This window comes from Natrix helvetica (assembly GCF_964273705.1).
Source record: "Natrix helvetica genome assembly, chromosome: 3".
Lineage (NCBI taxonomy): Eukaryota > Metazoa > Chordata > Lepidosauria > Squamata > Natricidae > Natrix > Natrix helvetica.
The window spans coordinates 104,188,457-104,214,718 of NC_138549.1; the positions used below are offsets into that span (position 1 = coordinate 104,188,457).

A 26,262-nucleotide genomic window follows, 5' to 3' on the forward strand; every position below is an offset into this window, starting at 1 on the left:
TTGCATTGGTTCTAAAAAAACAATTTCATTCATGTTGAAGCAATTTCCCTCTTTCCAGTTGTTACAAAGGGCAAGGATTCCATTTGGAAGCAAAATTTCTTTAACACAGAGGTTTGCTGTCACATCTTTCCAAATGCTTCAAAATCTGGGCCTCTAAACAGAAGACCTTAAATAATATGTGGCAATCATTCAAATCTCCCAAACTTCCAGAATTTACAAAATGCATTCCAATGATTGTTTTGAAAAGAATCAAAGCTGTTCTTGGCTGTTCTTGATCTTTCGGTATTCCCATCCAATCTCATTTTGGTATCAATTGTATAGCCAGAATGATAGGATACAAATACAAAACTGTAGATCTCCAAACGGTCCAATAGGACTAAAACTCCTATTATTCTTGATAGCTGGGAATGCTGATGAGATTGATGTCATTAGTATTCATGTAACTATCCTGAAGGCACAAGGTCCCCGTCCATATTGAACAAGGACTGATATTTTCGGTCTCGCTGATTTCCTGAATTTGTGATTCCATGATTGTGACTCAGATGTCATTATCTATTTTTCTTTTTTCATCTTTTCTAAAATATTGTAAATAATGAAATAAAAGAACCAACTGCTGATTGTGTTGTTATTGCCATGAAGAGTATGAGCGTGTGATGGTTTTTTAATGGCTTTTTTTTAATGTGGTGCATTTTTAAAGGCCGTAAGCCACCTGGAGTCACTTTGTTGGGTGGTGATATCAATTTGTTTAATAAAATAAAATAATTTCTTATTATGAATCTCTGAAAAAAGTCACAATGCTGACTTGCTTTTGTTGTTCTTTGATAATCAGAAAAAGGTTAAACATGTTAGCAGTTTCAGCTGATCAAGTCATAGTCAACGCAGCATGCATATTTTCATTCCATTCCTCTCTCTGAAAAAGAAAGATTCAACATGTGCGCCTGCCAGTACGCTGATAAAACTGTTAACACCACATTTTTCTGTAAAAATTGTATGTGTCCAAAAATTCAGAGAACAAGCTGCACTCTGATCCCATCAGTCCTTCTTTTATATTGGAGCCAAGAAACATTCTTTGATAACAGTTTCATCTCCTGAATGGTGTAAATCACTATTTGCTATCTTACAAAAACCGCCTGAAACAAGGCAAGGCTTTAGAAGCTAAATAACTATATAGTATGAAATGCCCTGCAACTGTTGCTCAGTAGAAATAGTTTTCTTTTTACTGCTTTGAGGATCACTTTACGAATTCTTCCTAATCCTAAAAATCAATGTATCATTTCAGCATAGCTATATTTCAATTGAAAAAAATGTTCTTCTGAAATTTGTTTAGGCGTTCATCAAATAGCCTTCTGCACATCATGCCTAGGCTTGTTCATTATCATATCAGTTTTAGCTCAGTCCACTACCTAGTCATTAGCATCTCAATCTATATCTAACCTTCTCAACTCATCCAGGCTATGCGGAATATCGAGAAGGAAAATTAAAGGACCTATGAGCCGCTTTTTGAAATATAATTCAATGCAAAAGAAAAGTATGTTCTATTGTACTTGGAGAAAGAAAGAAAGGAAGGAGAAAAGGAAGGGAGGGAGGGAGGAAGAAAAGCTTTTATGAGGTAAAAAATGTGTGTGTGCATGAGTGTACGTGCACACACACACACCAGAGGTGGTATTCAGCAGGTTCTGACCAGTTCTGGAGAACCAGTAGCGGAAATTTTGAGTAGTTCTGAGAACCAGTAAATACCACTTCTGACTGGCCATGCCCCCATCTATTCTCTGCCTCCCGAGTCCCAGCTGACCCGTAGTGGGGTGGGAATGGAGAAATTACAGTATCCTTCCCCTGCCATGCCTGCCATGCCATGCCCACAAACCATGCCACGCCCACAGAACTGGTAGTAAAAAATTTTGAATCCCACCACTGGTACACATGTACACACATACACACACACCTACCAAGAACTGGATAAAACAGACACCTGTTTGCTACTAGCGCTACTCACTTTCATTTCTCAGAATATTATTTTGAGTATTCCATTTCCCAACCAACTTTTTAATTAAAAGAATCAAAAGCAACTAATCTCGCCTACAGTCACTGTATTCCTGAGCACAGTGAAAGCTTGTTCCACAATTCCCTCAGGTGGCCACTGATCTCAACTCTTTCTAAAGCCCATTTCAATATTACGTATGGGAAGAAGTGTCTGCACCCAAAAAGGAATTCAAAAACACCTTAGGTACATAATTCCTTTTCTTGCTAACCATAGAGTATAAGTACATTGTGGAATGAGAAAATCAGGGCTGAAGGCCCATCCCAACCTTAAACTCACTGGGTAGTTTTTGCTAAATCACAGGCTTTATAATAGGAATAATGAATAATCAGAAGCTGTGATTAAATTTTAAAAAATCACATTGGCTACTGACATGCTAATCAATGAAAACCTTTTAGTCGGTCCATATATGATAAAGACACTATGCACATGTTATTTCAGGTGAGCAAAACATGCTCAGGCACTTCATCATGCTCCTGCATGTTTTGTATGGTTGCTAATAATTTACTTAGTCTTTATCTCTCTGTCTGCCCTGTCCAATTAAAGCTCCATTTAAATGTTTTATAGCACTAACCTATATATTTTAATAGTCTAATTTCCCATAGAATCTCTCTTCCATTGTTATTGCCTCACTGTTCTGGGTTTTTTTTCCCCAGCTTTAAATCTGGCAAATGCACCCTTTTCAATCAGCTTAATCATCTGTCTTGAAAGTTATTTCATTTGGTTTTGATAGTATTGGAGTGGATGACAGCAGGATTTTCCTGATATTTTGATACAGAATAGCAGCAATTGAAGCAGTACCTAGATTTTCCATATATCGAAGACTTTTTTTGCACTACTGGGGTTAGTAGGTTTTAAAAGAATGCGGTCTCTTTGTGTACAGGTGGCCTAAATTGTGGTCATAGGTTGAGGACTACCTGTATAGAAGTTTCACAACTTTACAAGCATTTCAGAAAATAAAATGCAGTTTAGCAAAGATTGGATTTTTTGTTATTTAGAAAGTTTTTTTAATCTTGGTATCTCAAGACTTTTAGCTTCTTAAAAACTTTTCCAAACAGGTCAAAATGTATTGTTGGAATATGACTTCCAGAATATCTTATCACAATCATTCTGGCTATATATGATAGGGATAGTAATTCAGACTTCAGTATTACTACTAAAGTTCCTTGCTTCGTCATCATTTCTCTACGATGCTTTAAAAGCATTATAACAACTTTCAAAATCAGGAAACTGCATATACAACTATTATTTTTACACTGAATTTCAGTAATGGAAATTCAGCCATTGGCCATCAGTACTTCACCTCAACTTTCTGAATCTATCAAGAACTGAATGGCATTATCAATATTTTACTGGTTATGATAAAATTACTGATTATGATATTATACCATCATCATGGCTCAGCAATATTTTAACTGGGTGACTTGTATTCTCAGAAATAGAATGGAATCAAAGTTAGAACCTTTTCTTTGACATTTTAAAAAACAATGTTCTGGAAATAACTACTCAGAAGCACGTCACTGAGTTTAATGACACTCAGGTGAATTTGTATAAAATTACAGCACTGACCTTGTTCTAGTTTCAGGAGCAAAATGTTTGACTTAAGATTTTTACTATAGGCGTGTCAAAATTCTTGCAGGAAAAAAGCCCAAACACCTTAAGTGTTAGATTGCAATGAAATTATGAAATAAATGGCGGTCTTCGCTTTTAAGCTTATCTATTAATTTTAAACTTGAATTGGCTTTGTTTTAGAGCATAGCCCTTTCCAGCTGTTCCTCAGGATTGTTTTAAAGTTGGAAAAGAAAAGGTAAAGAATATATTTGAGATTTTACTGATGGATAAAGTAACAAAGAAATGTTGCTCCCATGAGAATGCAAAGTGAAATCTGGAAATCTGATTAAGGAGAGAATTACCAAACCAGTTCGTACTTTAAAATGACATTCTATCCAACTTGAGACTAAAGTCCTTGAGGAATTCCATCTATCCCAATCAACATGACTTCAAAGTGGGCTGCATTTTTCCTATTTAATTCATCTGCTTTGGAAGAGTTCTGCTTCCTAGTCAATCACAATGGGATTTAGGATAAAATGTGAAATATGGTCCAAAATTGAAAATTATTTTCTCTATTCAGAAGTTAAAGAGGGATAAGAATGTTTCATATATACCTTGGTAAAACTGAAATGGCCTGTTATTTTATGTTTATACAGATATTTAAGAAATTAATATTATATTCCAATTCCCAAATTAACCAAGTAATGCAGTTCAAAAACAGCAATGCAAATGCTGCCATTTTATATAAGATATAAACCTTAATATAAATCTATCACTCCTAAAAATTGAATTAACATAAGCACAAACAAAAATGTGCTCATTTCCCTTTACTAAACTGATCTATCAACTCTGGAATAAATACCTGTTTCCCTGAAAATAAGACCTCCTGGGATAATAAGCCCAAACGGCCTTTTTAGCGCATGCGCTAAAATAAGCCCTCCCCAAAAAATAAGCTTTCCCCAACAATATTGCAACACAGCAGCAGCCCCGAGGTGACCATGCTCACCGCCTCCTGCATCTCAAAAATAATAAGACCTCCTGAAAATAAGGACAAGTACTTATTTCAGGGGCCAAAATAAAATAAGTCTTATTTTCGGGAAAATACAGTAGATTTATCCAATCTGGCTATATCTTTAAGACACGTAAAAATCTCCTCTGAGGGCAACATCCATCCCATCTTGTTGGACTCAGAATTTAACTAGAACTAGACCTGGTTGTAACTTGAATGGACTTCACCAATATTTGGGTGGCAGGATGAACAAAATATATGCTAAAACATCACAGCTGGACAAATTTCTTCTGAACTACTGCTAAGAAAATGAGTTATATCAATATAAGCATCAAAAATCAAATATGCTCTCAAAATTTCTTTTATCAGGCTAAACACAATTCAGACAAAATCTAGCAATACATTATTTTCATTTGCCACAAATACTGAGCCAATTCATAAAATTATACAAACCCATATTTGCACTATATACCACATAATCACAGATCTATAAAATTCTTTCACAGTCCATTGATCTTACCCTCTACTTTGCTTTTTAGTGTTTTCAAAGTAGCAAGTCTTCAAACAATAGAAATTCCCATCTTGTCTAACACAGAAATTTATGCTCGGATTTAGATTAAGCTAGGATCTTAAAGCAGAATAATCATAGCTTTGAATGAAAGAATAAAATACAGGGACACAACTTTTCTGAGTTAACATTTTTGTCCGATTTTAAAAAAAAGTCATACGACTTGTTAGTATGGCAACTTAGTATGCAGAAATATAATTATGCTAGCACTGATTATGTTACCTAGTTAGGGTAATGAAACGTTTGCAAAAAAACAAGCAAGCTCAGAGAGCACCAAGGACCCCTCAAATACAATTATTTTTCACTCAAACTTAATGGCAGGCAGGCAGGCAGGCAGGCAGGCAGGCAGGCAGGCAAGCAAGCAAGCAGGCAGAATAGATATCACCTATTTCTAATTTTCACTGTATTATGTATTGATGTCTCAAAGGTTCAAAACAACAATTTACCCCAATGCCAGTTTGAAGTAAATTCTGTAAGGTTTTTCATTTGGCTTAATTTTTTAACTAACGTTCAGAATCTGGTTCGTTTTTATGTACATGTAATCAGAAGATTGAATTCTGAGAATCTAAATTAAGCAACACTGCAGTATTCAATTTACCTTTCTCCTATCAGTTTTCACTTTTATCAAGAGTGTCCACAGAGTGTGGTCTAAAAAGTCAAGATGCCCATGGTTGGTATGATCAAAGCTCTGTCTGTTTTTTTATATCCCTTACATATCCTTATCAGTTGTGTACAGATACAAAACCCTTAAGAACATCATTCCAATAGCTGAAGCCACTTTATTGTGAAACCATGTAATAAATAACAGCATACTTTGCTTTTTTTTTTGCACATTTGCTTTTTCTCTTAGGCAAATGTATACTTTATTTTTAATGGAAAGGATTTCAGGATGTTTTCCAAGTTTTTTTAAAAAATCAAAATACTTGTAAGTATATGTTACACCTAAACAAACTTGACTATCAGTTTTTAAAACTTCACAGTTGACTACAGTATTTCTATTACAATATTGTGATATAGAGAACATTTAGGAATAGTATTTCTGAAATAATGTGCCACTGAACTTGTGTTGTAAAATAGCTTGATAAATAGTCGTCCATTTAACTTTTTAATATACTAACATTATATTAATATATAATGTCAATAAATAAGTTCAAATTGTTCTATACTCAAAACATAGTTTAATAGCAGGGTTTTTTAACTTTGGCAACTTTTAAGATCTGTGAACTTCCAGAATTCCCAACCAGCAATTCTATAAGTTGAAGTCCATATATTTTAAACTTGCCAAAATTGAAAAATACTACCGTGTTTCCCCGAAAATACGACAGGGTCTTATATTTTTTTGCCCCACAAAATATGGCCTTGGGCTTATTAAAGGGGAGGGCTTATTATTTTTGCCCATGGGCACAGTGCCGCTGACCGACCTAGCGGTACTCCAAAAGCACCAAGCAATGCAAGCGCCTTTGCCCCCACCTCATTCCCGTGGCTTGGCGCCTTCGGGATACCGCTAGATCGGCGAGCGGTGCTCTGCCTGGCCGGAGGGGAGGGGGATTGTCCAGAGGGCTTATTTTCAGGGGTGGGCTTATATTTTTGCCCATGCGAAAAATGTGGCAAGGCTTTAGTTTCAGGACAGGTTGTATTTTCGGGGAAACACGGTAGTATCTCAGTCCTTTTGTGTTTATCATGTTACCGGGACTATCCTGAGTTGCTTTTTGTGAGTGTATGTTCCAGATATATGGGATTTGCATCAGAAGTAGCCTTTTCTCAAGGAAATCCTGATACTTTATGTGAGAATATTTTATTTTTTATTTTTAAAAAAATCCTTTTTAATAGTAGTACATAATTTCTTCAAACTTCTCCAAAGTTGTAACCTTGACTCTATTTTTATTTTAAAATCACATTGATTCATGTCCTTCCCATTTAGAAGGAGGCATTATATGATTAAAAGTATGCATTCCATTAAATTTAGGACCAAAACATTTGTTATGGTGATTATGTAATATGCAACTGACGCTCTTCATTATTTTTGAAAATAACCATGATCCATAATCTTGATAAGGGTCACCATGTACAAAGGAGATGTTTAACTATTTCTCTTTCTCCTACCTTTTTGGTCCTTTCTTGAAATAATCCCCTCAATATAGAGGGGATTAATAAAATATTCACAACCCTTTAAAAAAAAAGACATATGGCTAATAATATTTTTCTATTCTTCCCTAGAAGTCAGTTTTCAATGCCTGTTGCCTCTGTCCAAGTATTTCCAGTGACTAGTAACTACTGAAGTTATAAATATTCATAACACTTAAAAGAACAATACTAAATTAAGACAATGCAGACTTATTACCCGGCAGAAAAAGAAAATGGTTTCAACATAAATGAATGCAGAAATCAATGTTAAAGCAAGCACTATTTCCTTGAAAAGTTGAGTGACCTCCTAAATACCTCTATTTTCTGCAGCCTGGGGAATTCAGTTTGGCTGCATGTATATATGACTTACAGAAGATTACAGCTTCAGCAGTCTGACTGGATATTGCCCCATTCTGACTATGTCAAAATTTATCATATTCAGTGACCTAATCAGGCCTGCCTTCTTTTATCAAGAAATAAAAAGAAAACTACTAAAGTCACTGTGTAGCTCTAAAGACCAAAGCCAACACATGGAATCAATTAGGTGTTACTTTTATTCTGCCTTTATGAAACAGTAGAAAAGGTGGCTTCAAAGGATTTTTAAAGGCAACAACTCCCACAATTTGTATTTGGTCTAATCCAGACATAATCAATTTTCAGTGTTGAAATACTCATCAATGCTCCTGCATATATAACTTATGATATATAAAACCTTTAGAAGGTAGGCATTATATATATTATGGACAATATTTCAAAATTGTTTTTAAAACTGAAATTTACAGTATAATTTAGGACCAATTCCTTTTTAAATCTAAACCAAGGGTGGGAATAACAATTATACCAATTTACTTTTAAGAATTGACCTAATGTGCATTTCACAAACTTATACAAAAAAAAAATCAATTTTATGTTTCTACAAACATCACAAAACGTTTCTTAGATGAGAGAAAAGCACATTGAAATAAATTTATATTAAAACATATTAGAATTTCCTATTCTATACAATATTTAACTATATTAGTCTCTTTTAATTAAAATACATAATTAAGTATGAAGCTGTCATGGTATAAAGCAAAGTATTAGCTTTCCATTAACTTTTGTTTTCAAGAATGTCTCTAAACTCCCCTCTAAACCCCACTCTCTTCAAAAATATAGATGGTAGATCAATGCATGCTAGTGATTTATTTTGTAATATGATGCTATCTGACCCCAAAATACCCTTGGAACACTAAACAGCATTATGTGGGGATGTGTTCAGTGGTGGGTTCCTACTGGTTCAGACCGGTTTGGCTGAACCAGTAGTATCTTGGCGGCATGGGTCACTGGAAGCGGGAGTGACCCAGGTCTGCCACACCCCCAAACTGGTTCTCCCGGTGGCACCATTGCTGCTGTCATCTTGTTTTTGGCTTCTGCACATGCATAGAACAATTTTCTTACAAAAGCAGAAATGGACAAGTTTTATTGTGGCAAACTTTTTATTTAATTCTAGTTTCCACTATCTGTCATGAATTAACAAAGTTCCTGGAAACCATTCATTAATGGATTGAAATCCATCAATCCAATGGAACAACCCAAAAGCACTTACAAAGAAACAGTTCCACTAAAATCTTTGAAAAGTTCAGATAATGAGACGTATCTTTTTTGGGAAAAGACCTTTTAAAATTACTTTCTTGTACAAGAAAAGATATAGTTTTGAGAATGTTAGACCTGCCAAATACATGGTTCCACTCAACAGTTAAAAGTGTTTCCATCTGGTAATCTGATTTGAAACCAATGGGAGAAACTTTTCAGTGAAATTTAATTGGGTTTGTGTCATAAAATACATCTTCAGCATGCAGACTATGATCAAAAAATGAAATATAGTAGGCTGAATTTAAATGATTATCAGGAGGAGAAAAATAGCTACAAGCAGTATTTCAAATTACTTGAGCAGAAATTATAAAAACTCATTTCTGTAGTACTTCCTGTGATTATCATTCTATAGGAGACTGTACATAAAAGATGTTAGAAATTAGTTCCATTTTTCCTCCCACAATATTCAGGCACAGAATGAAATATTTCTGTAAGCATATAACCTCAGCATGTATGGGAGCGTCCTGAATACAGCTCAACACTTTTGTGAAAATTAAAATGTGATTTCCTATAAAAATGGATGCCATGAGACAGTTTCCCATCAGAAAATATAATAGCTGAGAACAGAGAAAAGCATTCACATATTTCTTTCACCCCTTTCAGTTCATAGCTGTGTAAAATTCTCACAGTTACTGCACAGTTACTATACAAAACAGAAGTAGATTCAGCCATAACGCAATTAACTGTTCTGTTCAAAGGACTGTTAATGAGATGCTAATGAATTTGGTCAGCTCAGCCAGTTACTAATTAGCTACTGTTTCTGCTACGGTGGTAAAGTTACAAACACAATTTTAAACTCCCTCTTTCTTTCCAAAGTAGTATTAATTTTTTAAACTATTTTTCTTTGTATTTAATTTTAAATCACTTTATATTTAAATGCTCAAATTTACTGCACTCATAAACAATGCTACATGTTATTGATATAGATTCCCAGTCTGAAAATTATTTCTTAAACTTCAGCTAGAATTTTAAGAGAAATTGCTAAATTGTATATCATGTAATTATAATATGCCACTTTTAGAACATGTTAATTTTTATCTGCTAGTATAAAAGGCAAATGGAAATAAGCAAATGTTCTGTGTTCCACACTAAATAATGATCAAGAGATTTACAAAATAATGGAAAGTATGCAAGGACTCCAAGACTTAATTAAGTAGAAAAAAATATTTTATCTTCTTCGTGCACCCAGGACTACTAATATTAATATATTGTTTTCATTAGTTAGAATGTTCGTAATAAACTCTAAATTTAACAGACCTTGATTTTATTGACTTCAGATTTAATGCTGGATTCACCTTTCCCCTGAATTATCATTATTGTATTGGGACTTCTTCCTGCGATTATTATTATTATTCAGACATTATTTGTACAAAATTGTATCTGCAATATATCTGGCCACAAAGCAAAAAGCAATTAAAGAGTGAGGCTCATATAACATGTTTACCAAATCATTGTTTATTCATTTAATCTAATTTTCTGGTATTAGCACTTCTTTACCAGGAACACTTAACAAAAAGCTTGGATGAGGAGGCAGGCAGACTTGCTCTCGGGCACGGCCCCATCCACCCAGGTCATCCTCTGTTAGCTCAGAGTTGGGAGTCATTCTGCAATCCATATTTGGGGAAAGCCTCCAATACCCCTTTCTCTCAATTCATCATGATCACCTCTGTAGTTTATGCCTACTAGAGCAATTAACTGTGCTAAAAGAAAGAAACAGCAATAGATCTTCTAGACTTGGGGGAGGATAGTGAGTTCAGTATGAAAGGAACATAACAATAAAAAACTAGAAAAGATACAAAAAGGAGGTACATTTATGCTATACTAGAGTGTAATGGGAGTTAAATACAAGTAGTTCTCGACTTACAACCACAATTGAGCCCAACATTTCTGTTGCTAAGTAAGACATTGTTAAGTGAATTTTGCTCCATTTTACAATATTTCCTGCCACCATTGTTAAGCGAATCACTGCAGTTGTTAAGTTAGTAACATGGTTGTTAAATGAATCTGGCTTCCCCGCTGACTTTGTCAGAAGATTGCAAAAGATCACATGACCGCCAGGACACAGCAACCATCATAAATTTGAGTCAATTGCCATGTGTATAAATTTTGATTACAGGACCATGGAGATGCTGCAACGGTTCTAAGTGTGAAAAAAGTCATTAATTATTTATTTTAGTGCCATTGTAACTTAGAACGGTTGAACAACCTAAATGAAAGGTTGTAACTTGAGGACTACTTATAAATCAATGGTAGGATTCACTTATCTTCCCTACCGGTTTGCAAATGTGAGAGTGCTCGTTTGTGCAGAAGGTTGCGCATTACGTTGGGGTGGGGGATGGGGGGGCTCCTCCTGCAGTCACCGCTACCAGTTCACCCGAACTGGAGAGAACCAGCTGAATACATCTCTGCTGTAAATCCAATTCATCATTTAACAGGCATTCAGTTTTAATAAGTACCCATCCTTCCAATTAGTTCATTAATTCAAAGTCATTTAACTATTTTTAAAGTTAAAACTAAGACGTCTTAAAGGGACACTTGCCTTCAGCCATTTGAATTGCACAAGGGTGAAATTATATTCCTTGTCTAAACATTCACAATTTGAGAAAAATATAACAAGTGGCAAGTTTCAGAAAACATCCTTTTATTTAAACTTATATCCCTGCCCATAACTACCTGCCCAAGATTGAAATAAAATTGGAAGTGTTAATTAATGTTAACAATAACTGCACTGTACATTGTACTTTTAAAACTGAAGAGAACATTATATTAAACATTTGAAGTGAATGCAGCATATTAGTCGAACAATTTTCTACGAAACCTAGGAACAGTGTTTTAAAAATTGGGGGAAAACCCCTAGAGCCACGGCAAAGAAAACAGTACATTTTATGTTATCCTTTTTAAGTTACTGAAATTCATGCTTTGTGAACATGCTTTTTGAACAAATCCTCCCAGGTCATCTTTTGAAGTTATCAAATCCATGATCTGTATCTAAATTAGTTTAATTATGAATCAGCACAGCAAACAATGACTGATTTATTCGTATGGAAGCTCTTTTTATCCTCCGCTAATTGGCAGGAATGTGTCACATCTGAGTGCCCATATTACTGTCATTTGTACATTAGTTGGCAAGAACAATGAGGCCTCTTCTGCTGGGCTACGAACATTCACAGGGCTGGCCCTCATTCGGAATTCTCTCCCATTGTAGTCAGTTCTGCCTTCTTCTATCCCTCAATACGAACATTGTTGTAAGTATATTCTTCAGATATCATTAAATAACTAAAGATGCTTGCTTACAAGTTAACGATTCCCCAGACATTCTTGGGAAAGGAAAAGGAACAATAAAAGAGTTTAAATCAGCAAAGGAAAAAGAGGTTTCTGACAAGAATTAAACTATACAATTCTTTGGAAGAGAAATCAGCAAAAAATTAATATAAGGAATCCTCGACTTTTAATGTTCTTTTAATGACCTTTCCAACGTACAACGGCATTGAAAAAACATCCCCATGGTCATGTGATCAAAAGTCAGATGCTTGGCAATTGGTTCATGTTATCCATGGTCATGTGATAATCTTTTGTGACCTTTTGAAGAGCAAAGTCAATGAGGAAGCCAGATTCTCTTAGTAACCGTGACTTAACAACTGCAATGATTCACTTAACAACTGTGGCAAGAAAGGTGGTAAAAGGGGGCAAAACTCACTTAACAACTGTCTCACTTAGCAACATAAATTTTGGGCTCAATTGTGGTCCTAAGTCAAGCACTACTGGTACAATCCATTCTTGCCTTTCTTTCTTTCTTATTATTATAAAATTTATAAGAGAATATATATACATATATATATATATATACATATACATACATACATACATACATACATATTTATTTATCAGTACAAATACAACATTATATATAATGTTGTATTTGTACTGATAAATAAATAAATAAATAAAGGGAGACTATTTATCAGTACAAATACAACACAAATATAAAAAGGCAACATTAAAAATAAAAAATATGGTTTTCTGCCTGCATGGTCTTCTGTGATAAGCCGAAGGACAGAAAGAGGGAGTAGTGACCTTCCTCCCATATTTGGGCATACCAGGGGTTGTAACACAAATACATACATACATACATACATACATACATACATACATACATACATATAAAAATTTTATGATTTATTCTTATAAAAATACATTAAATGCTGTAATCTACATTTTTTACTCTGCAAAAGAAAAAGTCCACTCTAAAACTTTCTAGCATATGGAAATAATGAGAGCAAAACATTAGAAGATGATATCCTCTTCAAGGGAAAAATAAGAATATGTGACCTACTTTCAAACTAAAACTATCTTGCTGCATCTGGATTTGGCAATATATTCAAATGCCAAAGTTTGGTAAAGCTAAATACATTCATGTGTGATCCACTGGTCATGAAAAGCAGGTGGATGAAAAAGATAGGGAAAAAATGGTAATATGACACAGAAAGACAAGGCTGGGATTTGCTGACGAGAACAAGAATAATGCAATAACATAAAGGTAAAGATTCCCCTCGCACATATGTGCTAGTCGTTCCTGACTGTAGGGGGAAGTGCTCATCTCCATTTCAAAGACGAAGAGCCAGCACTGTCCGAAGACGTCTCTGTGGTCATGTGGCCAGCATGACTAAATACTGAAGGCTCACGGAACGCTGTTACCTTCCCACCAGAGGTGGTTCCTATTTTTCTACTTGCATTTTTACATGCTTTCAAACTGCTAGGTTGGCAGAAGCTGGGACGGGAGCTCACTCCGTTACAGGGTCCTAGGGATTCGAACTACCAACCTTTCTGATCGACAAGTTCAGCATCTTAACCACTAGAGCCACCCTAATAATCCAATAGCAATGGCAATACATATAATTGTAAGTGAAAATGTCATAGACGAATTCTGAAATATCCATGACAAAACTGCAATTTGTTAAGAGAACGATATGATGCTTAGCCCAAATATGTGAAAAGAAAGTTACTTAAGGTAATGGTTTTCATTCTCTCAATTTCAATTGGTAAGAGCACATTAATTATTTAAACCAATAACTTTTTTACTGCCTATTCAAAATACATTACCACTAATGGGAGTGCTGTAGTAGGTTTGCATGATATCATCTATTTATATGTGCTACTTGGCTTAGGTTTCTGGGACAATAAAAGGAAGACGAAATACTTAAATGCCACTGCAGTCAACTTCATTCTTTAAAACAAGAACAACTTTCTCATGCTGTGCATCACAGCGAGCTCTCAAAGCAGCTTGTATACATTAACTCCAGAATGAAACTATAGGCACTCACACGAAGAACAACAAAAATAAAATGAAGATTAAGCAGAGAATGCACATCTAAATTGGCTAAGTCATGACTTGGTTATTAAAAACAGAATGCGCTTGCTAAGACCTGCTTAGGAAGCATGGATCGTGATAAAGGGCCAATGACAAGTCTAGATATGTGTCTTGAATTCTCTCTTCCCAGTGTAGGAAAATTAGCATTTGGGGCAAGAATTACTTTCCTGGGATCCCAGGTAGAAGATGTTGACTCAGAAGCAACGGATGATATTCTCTAGGAATTAGTGAATAATGAAACATCATCATCAACAACAAAGCTATGCAATTTCTTCTCTGTTTTTTTCAAGAAGATACAATTGCTGCCCTTTTATCTAACCTCTTGGTGTTTTCTGCAACTGGACATGAGAACTAAGATCATCAGTTAAAAAACACACTGACATTTTAATGGTGAATGATAAGAATTTTTTTTAAAATGTGGTCTGAAAGTACTGCACCAAAGCTATTCTCTTTCTGCAATGCTGTGCAGAAAATAGAAAAGGGATTCAAAGCAGAGACAGACCTATTTTATATCTTTTCACAGTACAGCTCCGTGTCTTTTCATCCTTGCCTCTATCATATCCAAGTATCTAAGTTCTCACTTCTTTTCATCAATTCCTTCCAACACAATGACCTTCTCAGTCCTACCCTTCTTTCTTATCCTATTCACTTTTCCTTTATAAATGTTTTGGGATAAATATACTTGCGTTATATACCGTATTTTTTGGATTATAAAATGCACCTTTTCTCCCCCTAAAAGAGCGTGGAAATGTTGGTGTGTCTTATATACTGAATGCAGCCATTTGGGGCCTCCTGAGGCCCTGGCCTCGCATCCCATTTTTGTGAAAAATGGGCAAAAAACGGGCCTTTTTCACCAAAATGGGGTGTTTTTTGCCTTCCCCAATCGCCAGAAGCATTCTGCAGGTTTCAGTAGGGCTGAGGGAAGACAAAAACTTTTTTTCTTACTTATCTCTTCGAAATCTGGTGCATCCTATACACTGGTGCGTCTTATAGTCTGAAAAATTCGGTAACCAACACACTCCATCATGCTGCTTTCATAATAATCCCTCACTTTCACATGCAATCCACCTTCATTCAACCTCCATTTATTTTTTATCTTATCTCTCATTTTACTACCCTTCTACCATATTTCCAGAGCATGCCACTTACTTGTATGCGCCTCCTGACCAAGGATGTATACATCTGACGCAGAAAAGGTGCTTTGGAGGGAGTGTTAATGCCCTCTGAAGAAGCCACAGATTTTTTTCTTGACTCCCACAAATGCCTCTACATTGTCCATGCCCTTCTGCTACCTGCTCAATGCTTCTCACGTTATCCTGGGACAGTACAGTGCTATTTTTTTTTAAAGCGTGGCTTCTTTAACAATCTAGTCTTATGAGCACGCCGTACCACACCCTTTTCTGCTTTAGATATGAAATACCGCACAATCCAATCAATAGTCAGCTAAAGAGTCTATGGAGATTCTCAGTCATCCAGGTCATGGTTGACCCAAAGATGCTTTCTTTTTTTTCCAAGAGGCAACTGAACTTTCTGGTTTTTCTTTGAAGACATTTCACTTCTCACCCAAGAAGCTTCTTCAGCTTTTTTTTAAAGATGTTTCGCTTCTCATCCAAGAAACTTCTTCAGAGCTGAAAAAGCTTCTTAAATGAGAAGTGAAGCATCTTCCCAAAAAATCCAGAAAGTCCAGCTGCCTCTTGAAAAAACATAGGCAGTCAGCTAAAGAGTTAACTTCTGGTCTGCAGACCCCACCCTGGCATGAAACTATACTATATTTTCCAAATTTTGCTGTTACCCCTTCTATCCTTTCAACAAAAATCAGACAAACATCTTTCACAGTACACACAGTGTGATATTGTATGTGCTTTTCTTTGTACAGAGGAACAACAACATTCTTCTCAATTTACAGACATAGTGTTCACACTCATTAAAGAACCTGAAGAGCATTTCACCATCCCCAATTTAACTCTTCTCCAGATACACCATTTATATGTGCAGCTTTGCCATTCCTTTTTGAATGCTCACATAACATATATGGCTCCAGTTTCCTTGCTTCAGATTTATAGATCATGAGGGGTAGCCAAAAGAATTATTTTGCTCTAAGGAAAAGACTTTACCACCCAGCTCTAATGGAAAGACTTTACCGCCCAGACTTGCTATCTTGATCGTAAATGTTGGTACCGTGCTTGTGAACAGCTATCAATGTAATGGAAAGCATGACCAAAATTACCTAGTGTAGCCAAGGTTCAATGCCATCTTTATAAAATAGCTACTATATATATATATATATATCCTGCCGAAACGTTGCAAAGACAATCTCAACCTTACACGGGAAAAGACCCGAATACAACAAAACCAGCATACCTACACCCGTGAAAATCTACGAAAACAAATATATATATATATATATATATATATATATATATATATATATATATATATATATATATATATCGTAGTTGATTATTTATTTACCTACAGTATTTATTTTAAAACATTTTGTATACCTTTCCATCTTGAAGCCTGGTTGGCTTACAACTCCAAAACAAAATAAGAAATGTAACACTAAAAACAAATTAATTAAAATTAAAAACCAATGTTTTGGAGGGATTTCCCCCCCCCCACTTTTTCTTGTTTCTGTGGTAGTAGCTCGTCATTTCAATTCCATTCAAATCACCTAATTTTTCTACAAATATGCATAATACGCCTTCCAGCATTTTCACTGTTCATTTTCCTTCAAAATCACTTTATTACTGTTATTTTTCATTCCATTTAGTCTGCTGAAGGATTAGTATATAATCTCCTTCAACCTACATTGCCTCTGCTTTTGACCTGCATCATTCTTTGCTCTCTTTTTGGAGCTGTCTTCTTTTCTTTCTTTCTTTCTTCCTTCCTTTCTTCTTTCTTCCTTCCTTTCTTTCTTCCTTCCTTTCTTTCTCTTTCTTCTTTCTTTCTTCTTCTTCTTTCTTTCTTTCTTTCTTTCTTTCTTTCTTCCTTCTTTCTTTCTTTCTCTCTTTCTCTATCCATTACAGGATATTTTTTTCCATTTTAATATTTGTAGCAATCATTCTATATTCAGGTGAATTTTAACATTTGCTTGACTTGCGTTCCAACACGCAACTTCAGAAAACAAAAGTAAGGATAACCAAATATTGAGCCCATTGAGATCTTTGGGAAAGGAGTATTAGGTTCTAGAAGATAACATCTGAAAAATCATTCAAAGATACAAGGAAAAAGAATAAGTATGATATACCTTTACATACCTTGGCCAACTGCTATACGTTCTATTCTATTTGATTTGAAATAAATAAAATGTAAAAATATGAATACTATATTTTATACAAAGCAAAGAATGCATAATACAATTCCATTTCTGGCCTGCTGCAAAATTATAGTCAGAAAAGAGACTCCTTAGCCCCCTTAAAGCCATTGAAAATATTTTTAGAAGAGGCCAGTCAATTAATCAGCATTGAGGTTTTTGCTCTGGCCTGAACTTTCTAAAATCAATTGGCTGCGGGAACTTTGTGGGCATCTTTGTGCTGCCTGATAGTCCACTGGTGCAAATTCCCTTGGCTTTTAAATATTGTGAGATCTGAAGAATTGCACTGGAATTCAGTACTCTTTGAAATCTATTCCTTCACCCATCAAGCCCTATACAGCTGACTAAAATCACAAAATTTGACAAATGTAAGTAACTTCATTGCTTGACTCCTGGTGACTCCTTAAGACTAGTCCTTAAGACTAGTTCCTTACAGTTTTCTTAGCAAGGTTTTTCAGAAGTGGATTGCCATTGCCTCTTTCCTTGGGCTAAGTAACTGGCAGAAGGTTACCCATCTGGCTTTGTATTTCAGGCAGGACCAGAACTCACACTTCAGTTTTTAGACGGATGTGCTAACCACTACAATCTCATATCTTTACTGCTGGTCAGAGATAAATACAGAACTCTGGAAACCGTGAGAAGAATTTTCTGCCTTACTCACAGTGAGTTGATTCAAACAGAATATATTTAAAATAATATGAACTGCTTCTTTCCAGGTTTTTTCCCATCTGGATGAAGCTGCTGTGCTTATTCTCCCTTAAATTGATTTCTCAGCCTCCCTGCAATCTCTCACACTTGCCAGTTTGAAGTCTCGTGGCTTTTAAAAGCTCCTATGTAGTAAAGATCTATATTTTACAAAAATTGCTCACTGTGCACCCTGTCTCACTGTATCACAAACTGGATAATTAGCATGTCCCACTTTTTACCAGAAATTGTATAATGCTTTTTCTGGAACAATAAACCTCACAGTTCACCTTTTATACAATTCTGCTGTTATTTTCAGCTTGCATCTTTCTCTTTGTTTTCTTTCATGTTACTTAAAATTAATTATATTAGTAATTAGTTACAGGTAAGGAGGCAGAGTCAAATTTTACTTTCCGCTACTTGTGGTCCAAGAATTACAAAAGGTCTCAAAGAAACCCAATCAGCCTTTTAAAAGAATGTGGACACAGAAATTCAACAACAAAATCTTTCTAAAGCAAAAAAGAGGAACCTTTTTTGAATGACAGATAACTTATCATGTCCATGGAACACCTACCTCCACTTAACCCTCTGGGGCTTTCTGCTTCAGCTGGCCCTTTCAAAGAGGTTTGCAGAGTAACAAGAGCTGTTTAAGATTATTCTTAGCTATCAACACAGAAGTTCCATCCATAGGGATTTTCCAGAAAATTAAAAATTAAGGATCACAAGAGAGTTGCTCCCCGACAGTTTTGTTCCCACCATCTCAGATGTAATTCTGTGGATTAAAAGAACATCTACAACAGATCAAGATTACTCAGATGATCAAATTATAATACCCCTTTCAATGTTATGAATAAAGGAATGATGCTTCCTAGCATCACTGAAGGCAATAACTCTATTTGGGCGTCTTAAAGATAACAAAACCTAAAATAAGAGAGCAGATGAAGTGAAAGAACATAAGTTGTACTGAGGTCACACAGCCTTTTCCACAAAAGTGATATGTACGATATGTTTCCATTTAATATAGTAGTTCCTTCTAAATCTTCATTAAAACTAAAATTAATAGACACCAATTTTCATGCATATCCTTCTGTTTTGGCAATCTGATTGCCCTTGGCGTGTTTTTGCATAAATGCCTGCCTTCTGATCATGCATTTGTGTGCCTTTAGTTCAGTTGGATAAGCTTGTTACAAAATATGCATGCTTGGGTTTGCTATCAGTTTTAGGCTCCTAAAACATGCCCTTAAACAGTTCCTAATGCATGTCTTCTGCTGAAGAACACTGCTTTCTTTTCGAAATCATTACAGCTATTACATGTCGCAATCCTCAAACCACTCCATGCAAAATCCACCAGGTCCATTTATCTCAGGCTGTGTTTTCGGCATTTATCTAAATCTCATTTGGGAAGGACGACAACCGGAACTATGCAAGCACACAAACATCATTCTGCCATCTGAAGCAAAGATACCAACACAAATATTTGGGTAAGATATAACTTATCTAGCAACAAAAAAACTGCCCTGTTTCATGGGTGCTGTAGCCATTGCCAGCCTCTGGCCTGAATTTTTCCTTCTCAGCACGCAACAGGATTATTTTAAAAGGCTGATGCATGTCACTTTTTGCAAATTCCTCCTATTTATGCCATTGCTGTTCTCTTACACATTAGGTAAGAATTCCACTATTAGCTCTAAATAACAGAGCCAATGGACGGATGATAAATGATGATGGAAGTGTCAAGCTCAACTTGCATAGTTGTTGCATGTTTAGGTTAGTTCTGCTCTTCTCAAGAGAAGTCACTATGGCTGGATTTAAAAGTACAAAAGGTAACAGAACTCTGTGGGAGTTAAGATGCTTGACTAGCCCTATTAGCACCCTGCTGTTTCTGCCAAGCCAGGCCAACTCCCTGCAGGGAGACTTTTTATGTGTTATCATTGTTAAACTTCTTTGTGATGCGGAACATTCAGCTGAAAGAATGTATTAAGTGCAGCGATTTAATTGTTGTGTTAACCATTTCAGGGCAAACAACAAGCTGAATAGTATGATTTTTGCACCAACAGTGTGGTTTTTTTTAAAGAAACTAAAAATGCTAAGCTAGGACACTGCAAGTTTTTCCAGTGGTGAAAAAGGGAAATAAAATTCAGTGGATTGGTGAAAATTGCTGGAATGGACATTAGGATTGTGACATTATTCTTTATTTTGCAATCCAAAATATACGTATTCAGATAAATTGTCTTGTTCAGTAGCAGACCATTAATTGTACTGTATCCAGTACTGCTATCCAAATGTGTGACTCCAAAAACTCAAATCTGCATGTACTAGCTATGAATAATCACCAATTTTCAAAAACACAAGGTTTGTCTCCAGCTTTCCCAATACAAGTACTGCTCGACTTACAACAGTTTGTTTAGTGACTTTTCAAAGTTACAACGGCACTGAAAAAAGTGACTTATGACCATGTTTCACACTTATGACCATTGCAGCATCCCCAGGGTCATGTGATTTACATGATTTACATGTGATATTTGACAACTGACTCATGTTTGTGATGGTTGCAGTGTTCCAGCACCAGGCGATCCCCATTGGCAATGTTCTCACAAGCAAAATCAATGGGGAAGCCAGATTCACTTAACAACTGTATTACTAATTTAACAACTGCAGTGATTCACCTAACAAATTTGGCAAGAAAAGTCATAAAATAGGGCAAAACCCACTCAAAAAATTTCTCACTTAGCAACATACATTTTGGACTCAATTGTGTTCTTAAGTTGAGGACTACTTGTATAATCCATGAGAATTAGGTTATGTTATCATTTCCATTCATGTGGAAAGCAGAAAGGATAGTAATTTAAAGTTATCCTTGCCATCTAGATCTAGAATTATCTAGTTCAGGGGCGTCAAACGTGCAGCACCTACAAATAAAAAACGGTTATAGTTCTAGCCAATAATATGTAGGAGAAGAGGCAGAACCTGGAAGTGGAGTCAAGAGAGGACTTAGCCTAGAATCATTACATGTCCATAAATATTCAAAGCCCAACCCTCCTTATAATAATAATAATAATATTGAATTTATTAGCCGCTCCCTTTCCAGGCAGGACTCGGGGCGGCGTACACTAGAACATATAAAACATAACACGTGTGTACAAACACATAAACATACATATATACAAAGACATACATGCACGGAGGAGGTAATAAATTACAACATTTAGACAATTAAAACCATTAACATACCCCAATAATAAAAACCCAATATACAATAAAAATTTAAAATTTAAAAAGACAGTCAGGAGGAATACGAAAAAATTACGGTTGAGCCAGGCCAGATAATTGAAAGAGGTGGGTCTTCAACTGTACACGGAAGGAGCGGAGATCGGAAATAATCCTGATGTCACGGGGGAGGTCATTCCACAGGGCTGGGCCCATCACAGAGAAGGCTCTGCTCCTGGGTGTCGCCCACCGACACTGTTTGGTGGACGGCACCCGGAGAAGTCCCTCTCTGTGTGAGCGAATTGGTCGTAGGGATGTGTGGGGCAGGATGCGATCCTGCATGTAACTAGGTCCTGAGCCATGTAACTAGGTCCTGAGCCATGAAGTCATTGATTATTTAGTGTTGATTCTAACTATTTAACTGACTAGATTTCTGTATTTAGGCTTTAGCAATGAATCTTCTTAACTGGAACTTAAGCTATGGCCTTGATTCTTCATATCTGACATAACATTACTGCACAAGAACATTTGTGTTCTTTTCACTAAAAGAGGCTTTCTAATATGGGTACTAGCTGGATAACAATAGTAGTAGTTGTCCAATATAAATAATGGCACCAGGTTTAAAAAGGCCGGCCAGATACTTTTATAACCTCATAAATTTATCTTCCACTAACATGCGCATAACAAAGTTTACATAGGCCAAACAGAACTACTTTATACATAAAAATGAACACAGTCCAGATAACAATTCTACACGTCTCTGAACTGTATTTACTTACATACATACATATACTGTACTATACATTAAATTTAAACCTGTTTCTTCTCCAATTTCTACTATGAAGTTCAAATCTCCAATTTGTAAAATCTGCACAAAAAAACTTCTTAGATTTTTGTTCTGTTTACATGTCAATGTCTTGTTTTTATACTCAGCCTAGTAATGTGCAATGTTTATATTTTTTCACTAATGTCTCAGATTTAGGCATGGTTTTTATTTAGATAGTGAATCTGGACAAAAGATTTACTACTGGACAACTCTGAATCTTATAAACAAACATTTCTTTGCCTCCAAAAACTTATTTCCATATAAATATCCCAAAATGTCAAAGAGAGGGAGGCAGATTACAAAGTTGTTGTTTTTTTAATTTTATGTTGGCAACAGGATATTTCATGTAAGATATAAACACTATTGGCATATATAAGGTTTTTTAAAATACATAATGTAAACATTTAGTTTATTAAGCCATTTTAATCTGGAAATGAAACATACCAGATATTTCTTCATAATTTGCAGGTTGACAATTTTACAATTTTCCTTGCTCCACCACATTTGCTAATATATTGTTTTTCTACAGGCCTCACATACAAATTGTATTCATATTATGCAGAATCAGCCAAACCAATTTCTGGGCCTCTTCCAAGACCACCAAGAATCAAATTACTTTAAAATATGTTAAGTAAAAATAGCAACTGAAAGTCTACCAAACAGATAAACAACAAACAGAATGAATAAAATAAAAAGAAACCTGGAATACAAAGTTAGGAAAGGAAATCTCTGGAAGTTTTTTTTTTAATCCCCAAAGAATTAATATAAATGGAACATCTTTTATTGATAGTTGGCTATCAAAGTAAAGAAAAAAACACTTGAAGGTTTCTTCTCATAGAAGATTAATTTTAAATTGTATAATAAACATATCTGATTAAGAAAATGAAGGGGAAATATTTCCTATATGCTGACAAACACCTGGAATAAAGAAAGACACATTAAAGCCAACTGTTAACTTTGTTCATCTTGATGTCTATGGAGATTCTCAGACATCGAGGTCCCTTCGCTGTTGAAGACAGGCGCAGACTGTTGGAGATGAGTCTGTTGTCTGCATCTCAGGCTGAGGTACGGATGGTTCCTGTAGTCTGCAATTTTTTGGAAATCCGTTCATACCCCACAGAGAAGGGATACAGGGCAGAAAACATCCTGCAGCCAAGAAGTCCAAATAGTCCAAATCTATTTGCACTATTCGGGTGACCCTGAGGACACAGATAAACTTCCAAGTGCCCTCAACATCTCTATAAAAGAATGCAACTGACCAGTTGTCTGCAAATAATATAAGTCCTTTCATTTCCCACCATCCAGTCAAAGCTGAAGAAGCTTCTTAGATGAGAAGCAAAACATCTTCAAAGAAAAAGCAAGAAAGTCCATTTGCCTCCTGAAAAAGCACCCTTGGGATGTTCATCTAGATATTTCATCTAACAAGAAGCATAGAAATTGTGGTACACTTACTTCTTTACCCTTACATGCTTTATTGGTTGTCATTAGTTAACATCGGCAATTGGGACTGGAATTCCCATTGCTAAGAGACACGGTTGAAAAGTGAAATGTCATATGATTCCACCACTTGGCAAAGCAGTTCTGGCAGACTTGGGTTGCTGTTGCTAAGTAAGAACCTCAGGTCTACATGACTTCTAACTTCCTGCCAGTTTCCCTATTGACTTTACTTGTGGGAATCCAGTAGGGAGCATCATATGACTGCAAACCACTGCAATGTATTCATGAGCCCCATAGTAATATAACCACAGGGATGTTTCAATGACTGAAACTCCAAGGACCAGACGTAACCCCCCCCCCCCTAATTCAGTGCCACCTCAAATTTGCTAGACATAAGCTGTAGACTACGTATACATTATTTCCCTTGTCTGAATTTTCACTTTTTTTTTAGAAACAGATACATAACTTCACATTCACAAAAACCTGTGCATGGCTCTCAAAAGCATTTCCAAAAATTATTATTGAGTTGCATTGTTGAAATTAAATTACGTTTTTGTCTAGAACATGTCCAACTCTTTGTTCTTTCTTTTGGAAATGCAATTCCTAATATGTCATCCAAAAGGGAAAAACCTTCATTTGAAGACAAGTTAGTATGAACTTAACAAAAACCAGGATCATATTAACAAAATTAACCCAATCCTGGGTCTCAAAGTATATTTTACTGAAGACTTTACACCACAATCTATGTTTAGTTGTTAGCGATAGTTGAATCAAATAATGAGGCTTTTTTCTGATAAAATGACATTTAAGATATCTGGATATATCAGCATAATGTAATAGCAATAGCACTTAGACTTATATACTACTTCACAGTGCTTTACAGCCCTTCCTAAGTGGTTTACAATCTGGGTCCTCATTTTGCTGACCTTGGAACGATGGAAGGCTGTCAACCTTGAGCCGGTGAGATTCGAACTGCCACATTGCTGACAACCGGCAATCAGCACAATAGCCTGCAGTACTGCATTCTAACCACTGCGCCACCATAGCTCATATAAACATTAATATAAACATATATGCAATACAATATATAATGTAAATGTATTACTTACATTTGTGGCAGAAATTACCACAAATATTGATCAATATCCAAGAAATAATAGGTAACTGTGTTGGTCACATATACAGAGGACATAAATACCGGATCTTTAAATATTAAGGGATATCTATGTTGTGGGCAGTTGAGCCTCTTGTCCTATATAATATACCTTTTCATAGTAAGAATATTTTTGAGCTTGGAGACAGCTTAGAGAAAATGTCTGAGTAGCAGAAGGAGTTAGATTCAAAACTTCCCAGCCATGGAAGTTGACTGGGTGACACAAATTTGTATTTGTGGGGAAAATGCTACAGAGCAAAGGTGTGGCAGGTGCCAAATGGCAGATTTTCATCACCTTACAAAAAGCTTCTAGGATCAGGGCAAATCTTCATCTTAATGATGTTCCAGAGGGCATGCACCATATGATAATCCCCTACCTACCAGATAGGACCTGAAATGTAACATGTATATCCTGCAGGATTTAACATAAGTAATAGATACAACCAGGGCCAGGGAGAAACAGTCCTACAAGGAACAGGTTCCAAGCTAGGAAGGGCTTTTAATTAATTACCAACACCTTGGATTGAACCCAGAAGCATAGTAGCAATAAAGGAAGCTCAGAAGGCAGTTCTCATAGGTGTTCTACCAGCTTGGTCAGGAGGTCTCAGCTGCTGGTATTGGGTTATGTCTAATTATACAAGTTTCTCTTTTTCCCCAGACTACGATTATGCTGCATATTTGCAGAACGTTTACTGGAAATCTAATTTTTGGAAAGAGCAGAACTCCCAGATTTTCCATTACTACAGCCAGTAGTCAATGAAGTCAAACAAGATTGTAAAATTATATTTTGTACTTTCTAAATATTAAGGAAAAGATTAAGAAAAGCGGGGAAGCTGTTTTAGTTTTTACAATGCTTAATTCTACCCTAATATTTGATAACCTATGTTATCAAATACAAGGGATGCGGTGGCTCAGTGGCTAAGACACTGAGCTTGTCGATCAGAAAGGTCGGCAGTTCAGCGGTTCGAATCCCTAGTGCTGTGTAACGGAGTGAGCTCCTGTTACTTGTCCCAGTTTCTGCCAAACTAGCAGTTCAAAAGCATGTAAAAAATGCAAGTAGAAAAATAGAGAACACCATTGGTGGAAAGTAACAGTGTTCCATGAGCCTTCAGTGTTTAGTCATGTTGGCCACGTGACTATAGAGACGTCCTCGGACAGCGCTGGCTCTTCGGCTTTGAAATTGACATGAGCACCGCCCCCCTAGAGTCAAGAAAGACTAGCACATGTGCAAGGGGATGTGCAAGGAGGACATTTGTCTAATTTTGATTATTTAATATTTTGCTCTTCAGAAGTAAATGAAGATGAATAAATGATTAAAAAAACACCTATGTGAAGGAAGGAGAAAATTATAA

At 35.8% G+C, this 26,262-nt stretch overlaps 1 protein-coding gene across 2 annotated transcripts in view; it reads right to left on the reverse strand.

Annotated features, from left to right (window-relative positions):
- The window catches only part of ROR1 (receptor tyrosine kinase like orphan receptor 1), a 185,801-nt gene that overhangs the window by 129,958 nt on the left and 29,581 nt on the right, over window positions 1-26,262 (reverse strand). The gene's annotated exons all lie outside the window — the stretch shown is intronic.